The 12506-nt window shown below is 42.1% G+C and overlaps 1 protein-coding gene across 2 annotated transcripts in view; it reads right to left on the bottom strand.

Moving 5' to 3' along the window:
• Positions 1-12506, bottom strand: part of SH3RF3 (SH3 domain containing ring finger 3) — a 298858-nt gene that overhangs the window by 58326 nt on the left and 228026 nt on the right. The gene's annotated exons all lie outside the window — the stretch shown is intronic.

The following is a 12506-nucleotide window of genomic DNA, read 5'->3' as shown; positions in this document are numbered from 1 at the left end:
CTAGCCAGTCAACCAGACCATGGCACTAAGTGCCTCATCCAGGCTTTTCTTGAACACCTCCAGGGACAGTGACTCCACCCCCTCCCTGGGCAGCCCATTCCAATGCCAATCACTCTCTCTGGCAAGAACTTCCTCCTAACATCCAGCCTAGACCTCCCCTGGCACAACTTAAGACTGTGTCCCCTTGTTCTGTTGCTGGTTGCCTGGGAGAAGAGACCAACCCCTACCTGGCTACAACCTCCCTTCATGTAGTTGTAGACAGCAATGAGGTTACCCCTGAGCCTCCTCTTCTCCAGGCTAAAAACCCCCATCTCCCTCAGCCTCTCCTCATAGGGTTTGTGTTCCAGGCCTCTCACCGACTTCGTTGCCCTTCTCTGAACACGTTCCAGTACCTCAACATCTCTCTTGAATTGAGCTGTTATCATCAGGAATATTCTTCTCCTTATGAAAAATGTGACAACAAAACAGGAGTACCTCTGAATGGATAAAGTAGGAGTTCAATCTGCTTTTAAGACATCAAATAAATACTCATTTTTGCTTAGAGAACTAGGCAGATCTTTTCCAGCTATTAGTTTTGAGAGGCAATTCTAAATGCAATCATTCATTTTGCAAAGCTTAATACTCAGCAAACGTATGTAGGACAGGCTCTTTTGAGTTGTGTCACCAAAGTTCTCATTCATCTATATCAAAACCTAATCCTGACTGGAGACTTCTCCTGAAGTAATGCCAAGGCCTGCAGCAGCAGATCTTTGCTGCAAAGAGAGAGTAGAACTGGGCTGGCAGGACTTGTAACAGTTTGCATGAGCAGAAGTATTTTTAGTAAGCCCAAGCAAACGCCACATGCACATCCACACACAGAATGGCTCTACAGAGTAAGATCTAAAGGTTATGCACAAAGCCAGGTTCAGGCAGAGCCTGTAATATCCAACAAAGACTCTGAACAGTTCACAAACCTCCACTCCAGGTTTTCCCTTTCTAAATGCTAACAAACAGTAAATATTGACTTATTTTAGGAACAGAAACATTAGGACATTTTTTGCACTTACAAATAACAGTGAATTAAACCAAGATACTGAATTAAACCAATCACACATTACTACTTAATGAATGGATTCCAAAGACACCTCATTCCAAAGAAGCCCATATAATTATTAGAGTGCCATGACTCGCTAGTGCATTTCTAAGCTATATTGCTTTGCTGTATATTAACACAGGATAATTAAGAAATCATGCAGCAAAACATGAAAACACTGCTCCGTGATTCCATAGCTTTTGGCAACAAGCAGCAAGCTGTCTTCTTTCTCACCATCTATGCTCAAACATGAAGCTGTAGTGAAAAACAGATCTCCTTTCTCTCATTATATTTCCTCACTTTTTTGGCTGCTTGCTCAAACAAGGAAGGATCCAGGCAGCTCTTAGTTTTATGTGTAGAAGTAAGCATTCTTTCCAGCTCTGTGACTAAGGCTTTACTTATCCTGCCTGTCACATCTGTGAGATAATATTAACTTACAGAGAAAAATCTAACCCACTCAAAAAAATGTAGGGATAGCTGGAGAATGATTCCTCATTTGTTATCTGAGTTGATGAATGGAGTTAGGGATAGCTGCCTTACCCAAGAGATGTGAAATAGGGCTGGTCCAAACTTCTTTATATTGTGCCACCAGTGTATGCCTGCTCTGAGCTAAAGAAATTGCCTCCAAGAGATTGGTCCCCACCCTGTCTTGGTAGGATAAAAGATTTGTTTTTACGTCATGAAAAATGGAGCTGTGTGAACGGCCTCAGGGTGCAAATGAGAAAGGCAGAGACAGAGAAGATCACAGCAGTGCAGAACAGAAATAAAATGGAACGGACTATTTCAGTTGTAAGGGACCTAAAACCATCATTTAGTCCAACTGCCTGACCGCTTCAGAGCTGACCAAATTTTAAAGTATGTTGTTAAAGGCATTGTCCAAATGTTTCTTCAACACTGACAAGCCTGGGGCATTGAGCACCTCACTAGGAAGTCTGTTCCAGGGTTTCACCACCTTCTCAGTAAAGAAATGCTTTCTTATGTACTGTCTGAACCTTCTCTGGTGCAGCCTTGAACCATTCAGCAATGTGCTCTTGTGGCCAAGAAGGACAATACCATTCTGGGATGTATTAGAAGGGCTGTGGCTAGTAAGTCGAGGGAGGTTCTCCTCCCCCTTTACTCTGCCCTGGTGAGGCTGCATCTGGAATACTGTGTCCAGTTCCGGGCCCCTCAGTTCAAGAAGGACAGAGAACTGCTTGAAAAAGTCCAACACAGAGCCAGGAAATTATTAAGGGAGTGGAACACCTTCCTTATGAGGCTTTTTAACTTGGAAAGGAGACTAAAGGATGAACTCATTAATGTTTATACATATGTACAGGGAGAGTGCCAGGAGGATGGAGCCAGGCTCTTCTTGGTGATGCCCAACGACAGTACAAGGAGCAATGAGTGGAAGTTGAGGCATAGCAAGTTCCAGGTAAACACAAGGAAAATTTTTTTCATTGTGAGGGTGAGAGAACACTGGAAGAGGCTGCCCAGGGCCTCTTCTTTCAAGGTCCTATTCTCTCTCCTTTGTATCACTAACTAGTTCATATGAAACAACAGAATAGTGCTAAGTTGTTTTACAAGATACTACTTGCAATAAGTGAAAGAATAAGCTCCTATTTCTTAATGCTTTTGATTAACTTTGTTGGAAGTTTACTTCACAATTTTCAGTCTTACCATTTGATGTGTGTCTTCTTAGCTACTGTTAACAGTAATAACCCACCTGGCCCTGCTCCATCACAGCTGGTAGCAGAGCTTAGTTTGTTTTCCTTCTTTATTTAGCTTTGGAGACAGGTTGCACTGTCGCTATTGTGATCTAAGGAACAATGTACAAAACATGCTCTCCTTTTCTCTTCATCTGTTCAGGGTTATGGGAATTCAAGACAATGCTCTGATTTTTTTGTTCACTGCTTTGATACCTTTTGGGACGTCTGAGTGCCAGTTCCTTCCTTTCTGATAGCATGTCCCTGTGTGATCCACCTTCCTGTGGCACCAGGCACACAAATACAGCCATGCACAAGAATTACACAAGGAAGGCTCAAACAGTGCAGCATTTACATCTTAATCCTTCTTCTATCTCTGCTACTCACTGTTGCTAAGCCTTACCCAGGAGGGTACACTACTGACAGACAGGTTTTTAAAAGGCACATGGGCACCTATTGATAAAAATAGGCACCTCACAGCATTTTCTCAGGGAGGCATTAAGAAACACTTCACTGTCTTATTCCCATGAATTTTATTGCAATCTAAGTAATAAGAGACACTCCTGAAAATGCCATTTGGTGCCCCTCTATCCTTACAAGCCTCTAATGACTTTAAACATTTGTCCATTGAGTTTCCAGACATGACCTGCTGGGTAATCACACTGTAGCACACCTCCTGATTAGGAGGCCATTTACTCTAATGGTGGAGTGCAGCTTTCTGAACTAGACACTGCCAACTCTCAAATCACTCACTTAGGCCACTAAGCAGCCACTTTCTACTTCCTCATGCTGCCACTCCAATCTAGCATCCTCCAAGTATCTCTTACTGCTGCTGATATTTTCAGCTCAACAGCAACAGCTCTTCTCTTCCAAAAGACAACAAACCCCAGCTGCCAGTCAGTGGGGAAAAACGGCTGCATGAAGGTACGCTGAAGGCCAACACTGGGTATCCAAGTACACTGAAGACCACCTCTGGGTATTTCTGTCTAATTTCTTCTTTTTTGTGCCCATCAGTAGCACAGCAATGTCACCTGTACTGCAAGAGGCTAAATCTTGAGTAAAACTCCCAGACTTGCACATAGTCAGGCACAGCAATGCTGCATGACAGATATCTCACTCCCAGCTCACACTGTGCTGTTTGTAGCACCAGCTACTCTGGTGGAGTAGGTGGCTATGTACCAGTGGTCTGGATAGCAGTGTAAAAGGACTTCTTGCTGTCTTTCTGTAAACACAACAGCCTCCTTATGACCACTGAAACACAATTACCCACTCCCAACACTTAACAGGAAACTCAAAACTTGAGGCCTCCTTAAAAGTTGCCTGACTTTTCCTCCCAGTCTCTGTGTTGGCTATTACAAGGAGACTTTACACAAAGGCCAAGAATGAGGAAAGACATAAAGGCATCTTGGGGCTTGGCTAAACCTGGTCTCATCCTAGCGGCTGTATAGTCCTCTCAAACAAAACAGCAGCAGAGCACAGCGTCTCTGCTCTCAGCTCCCGCACAGCATCTCCATCACCACTGTCAGACGCTTTGGGAAGTCAGAGGTACCAGGCACCGATCAGGTGATATGCAAAGTGAAGAGAGCCAAAGCTAGCTGCCAAAAATGAACACTGTAGACGACTATCCAGCTTGAGGGTCAGTCTTTTCCTGAGGAGGACAGTCTAACTTCCTCAGAAGTCACCTCTGTGTGTCTAAGTTCAGATGGATCTCATTCCCTCTCTATCTGATAGGTATTATTTGCAAGACAAGTACAGGAGAATCAAAACAAATTGCACTTTAATGTATACAGAATGATACATTTCTATTACAGTTTATAGCACATACTCCTGGGTAAATACTACCCTGCTGAGCTGTTGATGCCTCTCGTCTAAGCTCTGGCATATATTTATAAGCAACCAGTCTGGCAAAACGTTACTGATAAGCCCATGGAGACCAGGATATTAAAGGCAATAACCATTCATTTGGGCTGAAACTTCATCTCAAGTTCATTCCTATCTCTCTTCCCATCTGCACTTCTATGAAAGCACAAGAGCAGTCTGGACTTCCAGCATAAACTATCCTTTTCTTTCACTTATAGATTTACTTTAGATTTTCACAAGTACTTTCAGGCCACATTTGTGATTTAACTTGAAAAGACTTGATACCTGTGGGGATTAATGAAGCAATTTGCAAAAGCATGAGTCTTAGAATCATAGAATCATAGAATCAACCAGGTTGGAAGAGACCTCCAAGATCATCCACTCCAACCTATCACCCTGCCCTATCCAATCAACTAGACCATGGCACTAAGTGCCTCATCCAGGCTTTTCTTGAAGACCCCCAGGGACGGTGCCTCCACCACCTCCCTGGGCAGCCCATTCCAATGGGAAATCACTCTCTCTGTGAAGAACTTCTTCCTAATATGCAGCCTACACCTACCCTGGCACAACTTGAGACTGTGTCCCCTTGTTCTATTGCTGGTTACCTGGGAGAAGAGGCCACCCCCCACCTGGCTACAATGCCCTTTCAGGTAGTTGTAGACAGTAATAAGATCACCCCTGAGCCTCCTCTTCTCCAGGCTAAACAACCCCAGCTCCCTCAACCTCTCCTCATAGGATTTGTGCTCCAGGCCCCTCACCAGCTTTGTTGCCCTTCTCTGGACATGTTCCAGCACCTCAACATCTCTCTTGAATTGAGGGGCCCAGAACTGGACACAGTACTCAAGGTGTGGCCTGACCAGTGCTGAGTACAGGGGAAGAATAACCTCCCTTGACCTACTGGCCACACTGTTCCTGATGCAGGCCAAGATGCCATTGGCTCTCTTGGCCACCTGGGCACACTGCTGGCTCATCTTCAGCTTACTATCTATCAGTCTTGGTCTTGGAGTGGAATAGAAGCCATGAAGACAGTGATAAAAGTGGGAACAGAGCACAATGATATTGCAGGTTGCAACAGCCTTCACAGAAAAATAATTGCTGGTGCTATCAGACGAATTCTTACCATCTAGAAAATAACCAACCAGAAATCTCTACTTTGACTTCAAAGCAAATCCAGCACTGTCTCACCACAGGGCACTTACCACATTCATTAATTCATGGGGGAAAAAAAAATCTTTTAATGTCTTGAATGCATATTTACAGCTTACTTTAAATTTCTCTTTAATATAGCTTTAAAATACGAGAAAAGCACTCAACTGCTCAACTCACATCAGCTGGCATACCATCCTCTAGAAATACCACAAAGAACAGCCTAATGGTCTTTAAGGTTCCTGTGACTCATTTCTCTAAGTCGCTGACTCCATAAAACAATGCCTGTGGCAATCACTCTAGGCCTTAATGTTCCTAGAAATAATGTATTATCACTTAATTCATGGTAGTGTCACCAAATATTGATGCAAAGTGCCACACGCAAGATCAAGTAGCCTCATCAAATGCTAATTACCGAAGTGGGAGCTGAAATGGACTTACCAGTTCTAGTGTAAGACTTTTTCTCCCATAATGGTATGTGTGTAAGAACCAAACAAATGTGCATAACAGCTGCAGCTGCATAAATAGCTGCATAAATACCCAGTTCCTTCCTGCAGAAATGGGAGCTAAATTTATACAATTTACAGTATTTGTATGATTTATCATTTATTGAGGGGTTCTTTCCCCTGAGCTGCTGAGGTGAAGCAGAATACTATGCCAGCCTGTTCTAACATCATGGTGACCCTGATTACTTTTTGGCTCAAAGTAGGCCAAATGCTCTAGACAAAGTCTTCTGTGAATAGCACATGGAGCTACATAAAGAGATGAAGAAGTCACTTAAAATTGTTTTCTGAGCTTCTGTTTCCACTCTCCTGCAAGCTAAGGATGGTGCAAGTTGGAAGAAAAAAGCCCCCAAACCCCAAATATTATTTGTCATCTTCCAAATGTTCATTTGATACTACCATCCATAAAAACACTGATTATTCTAGTTTGTAGCTTCTCAGTTCCCCCAAATGAGGACTAATTAAGTATCATTTGGATGAGCATCATGAGAAGTATATTTTATTCAGCCTTGTTTTTTTTCTTAGGCTAACCCTTTCAGCACTGAGCACCAGTGCCTAGCTCTCCACTGTGAGGTTTTAAATGGCTTTATAGTAAACAGCTTCTTGCAATTCTGGGATCAAGGAACACGAAAAATCAAATGGAGGAACATGAAAAATCAAATGGGAGAGACAGGAAAGCTTGAAGTGAAAGCTTGATCTCTAAAAGATGATAACTTAATCCCATGTTCATAATATTCCTTTCGATAACCATACAGAAAACCTCATCAGGATCTTGTAGGAAGTCCCTCCTGTAGGAAGTCCCTCTCCAGGGGGACAGTAGTGGAAAACAAACAAAAGAACTCAAACTGAAGCAGTGAAAATACACACTGCAGTGATTTCTGTTCAAATGTCAGGCATCTCCACACAACATATGCTGGATGGGCAGGATTTTGTGATATAGTGTAAGGACCAAGACAATGCCTTGCTTGCTCTTAAGGCTTCCAAATCAGTAGTTGACAGGGAGGCAGTGCAAAGCCTCAGGATTAGCCCCATGCAAACACATTCTCAGTGACACAATATTTTGGCATTATTATCCTGAAGATCATCTGAAAATAAATATTTCATTTTTGTTTTACAGGCAATAGGATTTGATGCACAGTTCAATAACCCTTCTAAAGCACAACTTTCTCCTCCTAGATTCTATGAAAAAAAACAAACAAACTATATTTTGTGATTCTTGAAAAATCTTTCAAAATCTATCTGTGATGAGACAAATTATAGCTTAACGAGAAGACACTTTCTCTAAGGCAGTCGTTTCTGAAAGGTGATTTTGCTTTGACCTGAATTTTCAGTAGTTTGTGTAGTAAATCGATAAACTGGATCAGTTCATGTGTCTCTTTTACTACAGTTTTGACAAATAATATGCTGTATCAGCACTGGTGAGGCCACACCTTGAATATTGTGTTCAATTTTTGGCAGCTCAGTACAAGAGAGATATCAAAGTGCTGGTGCAAGTGCAGAGGAGGGCAACAAAGCTATTTAAGGGTCTGGAGTTATTCAGTCTTGTGAAGAGCAACTGAAGGAGCTGAGGCTGTTTAGTTTGAAGAGGAAGAGGCTAATGGGAGACCTCATTGCTCTCTATAAATACCTGAAAGGATGTTGTAGAGAGGTTGGTGATGGTATCTTCCCACAGGTAATTGTCAATAGAGCCAGAGGGAATGGCCTGAAACTGCAACAGGGTAGGTTTAGACTGGACATTAGGAAATTGTTTTCACAGCAAGAGTGGTCAGGCATTGGAATGGGCTGCACAGGGAGGTGGTTGAGTCACCAACCTGGGATGTGTTTAAAGGTCATTTAGGTGTGGTGCTTGGGGATAGAGTTTAGGGGTGAATTTGTAGAGTAGGGTCAATGGTTGGACTTGGTGATCCTGGGGGTCTTTTCCAACCTGAATTAGTCTATCATTCAATTATTCTAATCAGCTTACATGCCTGCCCACAACCCATAACAAGAGTTTTTTAATGAAGTTATTTAAAGCAGAGATGCAGTGAATAGTCAGTGTTCAGAAGCAGTTCCGAATTATAAAGAGTAGAACTTGAAATGTACAAAGACCACAGAGTAGATTGGGTTAAAATTCAGCCATTTTTGTGACATGTTTTGATCTAAACGACAGAAACACAGGTCAGACTAATACTGCTTCTCTTCTGCCATTTTGACTGGTGCAGTCCCCTGAGATATCTGCCCTTGGTGTCAGCTGTCTCACTCTCATTAATGAATGTCCAGTGAGTTGTCATTCACAGCCAGCAGCAGAGCAGAATTTGGACTCCAGGCCAAAGCTGAAAGATACTTGAACTTCATTTCTCAGAGCTTGTGGTGCACTTGAAAATTTAAGGTTCATTTTCAGTCCCTGGATTTTATGTATAATCTGTATTCTTCTCATGGTCATCACATTTAGGTTATCAACCGAGGCTCAAACAGAATTCTCCTATTGCATTTTCTTGGCTAAAATTCATCACTTCTAAATAACTGATAAGGAGTCACACTTTCAAGTGATTTATATAGCAAGACACTTGAAGGAACATTTTTCATTTCAAATGTGGTCACTGTTTGGGACTGGGAGCATGCAATCCATTGTCCTCAGCTTTTCCTGAATATGTGTCCTCTGGTAAGAAGCCTGCACTAACAGGCACAGATAGAAATAGACTTCTTGTGCATGGTGCTGAGTTCTTAAAAACACACACAGAAGTTCCTTCTATAGGGAGGATCCTCTCTCCCTCACTCAGCTGTTTATCCTGGTGTGCACAAAGGCACGTTTCATTATTCATGAGATGCATTTTCTGTCAAAAACCAGGGGATTTGGAGCAGTATTCACCTATGACCTTTCCAAATAGCAAAGAAGAATAATTCATAAGGGGTGAAAATGGAAGCAAGACAAGCCATCTGAGGCTTAGGCATTATTACTACCCAGAGGGACCTTCCCTGCTCTCCAGGGAGTCTCAGTTGTGAACTGCTCCTCCTCACCCATAACCTAATTCAGCTTCAGCTCCATCACAGACCTGCAGTGCTACTTACATCTTCAATGAAAATCTATTTTTCCAGCATGATAGGGCATTCTGCATGATGTACAGACTCTGCTGCCTTTTAGATCAAGATCTTATGTTTAATGAGTGATACTCAGCATGCAACAGAAAGCATACGAGATGTTAATTTGGCTGCAAGCAAAATGAATGTCTTAGCATTGCCTCTTTGAAAACAAATACTTTGTATCCTGGTTGCTGTGGTCTTCCAGTCACTATTTTATACAGTTGAGTTCACTTGAAGTTGATTCTTCTACCTTTGAGCATCCCTAGGCTTGCAGTCAATTAGCTTATAAGACTATCATTTAAAAATGCACCTTGGCTTTTGGGAAACAACTGAGTTGGCTCTGCTTAACAGACAACAAAAATGTTATGTAAGGCCTGTAGCCTTCCAATATTAAAATAACAATATGCAGAAGTTCTCTCTAAACATGTGATTCCATACACTGGTCTGCATGCCAGTGCTCAATATGCATAAACCTGTGGCCTCCTGGAGAAGCAGGAGGTTTATAATAGTGCAGCAACTCACAAAACCAAAAAAATGTGTCATCTTGGCATAAAAGCCTGGTTTCAATTCACAAAAATTGACAAAATCTACAGGAATATAGTACTGTGCAGTACAAAAGCACTTCTAAGAGGTGCAATATATTCCACATTTACCGAAACAACTAAAATTTGTTCCTAAATTTAAAGCTCCTACAGTGAGAAGTCTTCAATGTCTCTGTTTCCTCTCATGTCAGCAGAGAACAAGTAAGTGTCAGAGATGCAGTTGCCTGAGGTCTACAAGGAAAATGGATGCTTGTTTTAAGAGGGCTGTTTTGCTGGGCACCAGACAGTTGCTTGAGGGAAGGGACTAGATGATGTTGAAGAGCTCCTGTAATTGAATTCCACTTGTTCAAAGGATAGGCTATAGGAAAACCATGTCAGCTTAAAAAAAAAAGCTAGAAACCCCTCCGCAAGCTAAGTATCACTCCTGATGTGTACCAGTGTGATAGGTTAGAGAGTAGTTGCAAAACCTTACAGAAGAAAATTCCATCAAGGGGATAGAGAGTACCAGGGGGAAAGTACAGGACACTGTAATTTGTTATTCTGTTCCTTATCCTGTATTTTCCTATATAAGAAGCTGACCTTCCAGGCAGCATTCTCTTTGCTCTCTCTTGCCTTTTCTCTTCTCCTTCACTTCTTCCTCTGTGCTCTTAACCTTGTTTGGGTTTGCTGTGTGGGAGGCAAGTCTAAAGTGGTGGGGGCGAGGAGAGATAATTTTTACTGCATACCACAGCCTGTTGTGAGCCTGGTCCGGGGGGAATCAGGCCTTTGCCGGGTTGTATCCAGCCTTTTCCTCTTACTATATTTTGTATTTTTATCTGCTTTTGTAAATATTATTTTCATTTGACTTTGAAATACTGTGCAAGTGTTGTCATTTTACTCCTTTGGGGTAAATCCCACATTCAGTCTGGAGCAAAACCAGCACAAGCAGTGAAGCTCATGCCTATCAAACTGAACAAAACGAATTTACTTCTTTTTATGAAGAGATCTGCTAAATAAATAACAATGAAGTGCCTGGAAATCTGAAGCACATGATATAAATGTACAGTAAACCAAATCTGGATTTGAATGGTGAAAGGAAAGGCATACATTTGCTACAGTCAGCAGTGAAACTGTGAATTCAGTGCTTCCTCTATAAGAAATACGCTTTGGCCAACTGCTGCTGCAGATTAGCAGGGGCTTGAGATGGTTACAGAGTGAACCACTCAAAGGCCGTGATGAGATGTTCCTCTTTGGGTGAGGAAAGAAAAGGTGAGACATGTTCTTATGGCAAACCTTACTGGCAAGTTTGGCAGCTACACACACAGCCTTACTGCCTACCTGCCCATCCTTTCATTAATGCCCTGGAGGCCTTCTGAAGCAGCAGTTGTGTCAGTGTACAGGTTGTCAAGATGTCAACCCCCTAACAAGACATTTACCTTAAAAATAGCAAACACATTTTACAATAAAATCATCTGGACAAGATTCTCATTGCCTTGAATTCCTTGATGTAAGAGCTCAGGGGCCCTTTGTTTATGCTACTTTGACTGGCATTCAGCCACGTGAATAAAAGCAAAATGCTGAACTGATTTTCTGTCTAAGGCTGCAGCATCATTAAATGTTTCAGAGCCATGTCAGGTTTTAGCAGATGGTAGAGAAGGAAGTGAAATTCTGACATTTTAAATTAAAATGTAAGCCCTACTACTATGGGATTAAGAGATCTATAGCTATAGCTGCATAATTTTAATGTACATTTTGTAAGAGGCAAATTCTGGACTCTGTAGACCTAAGAAGGCTGAAAGAAGGTGAATTCATGTTAGTAGCTTTTCCTGTTTTATTGCTACTCTTACAGTGGTGAGGCATTTTTCTGAAGGCTGGTCCTGCAGTAAAGAATATAGTGAGGACATCAGCTCCACTCTTTTCTCCTAACAGATGCACATTCCTAGCAAAACTTGTGACAGAAAACATTAAAATTCCTCAAAACTGAAAGAATATCCCCAAAAAGAATATCCCCAAAAGCAGAAAAATGTATACATACTTACATGTCACCTTTGAGTGACTGGGGTTTTTGGGCTTTTTGACAAGGAGAAACCTCTTTTCACTAAGGTTGATCTGAGCTACTAAGACTATTTTTCTCTCCCCTGGAGTTTGGCCAAGACCATTTTGGCCAGCAGTGAAGGAAGCATGTGCTCAGCTGCATTGTCTGCAAACTTGCTTTACGTTCTGAGACAGAAGAATGACTCCCCAAGCCTGTTCCCACCATGGGCACACTGGAGGCTTCATTATTATACTCAAGCCCTAGCTGTGCTTCTGACTGTGACCAAAGACATTTCTTCCTATCTGCTTCCAAGTACCCAACTGATTCTCCATCAAGCTGGATTTTGATAACCATAACTTGTTACAGAGAACACAGGGCCCTTCTTGTCCCCTACCACTTGTGCTGACAATGAATGGGGTTTTGTATACCAGTTGTTCTGTTAGGACTGGGGAGTACAGTCAAAGCACCTCCTGCTTCACAGTCTAATTTTTGTGGTTTACTAGCTCAGAATGAGTCTTCACATGATTTTAACATAGGGTGTACATGGTTTTCCCCTTGACTAGCATAAGAACAGAAAAGCCACAGTTTGTCACATGTCTGTACAGTCCAAATATGTCACTCTGAGTG

This window comes from Pogoniulus pusillus, chromosome 5, assembly GCF_015220805.1.
Source record: "Pogoniulus pusillus isolate bPogPus1 chromosome 5, bPogPus1.pri, whole genome shotgun sequence".
NCBI lineage: Eukaryota > Metazoa > Chordata > Aves > Piciformes > Lybiidae > Pogoniulus > Pogoniulus pusillus.
The sequence above is the reverse complement of the archived record's forward strand: the minus strand, read 5'-3'. Positions and strand labels throughout refer to the sequence as shown.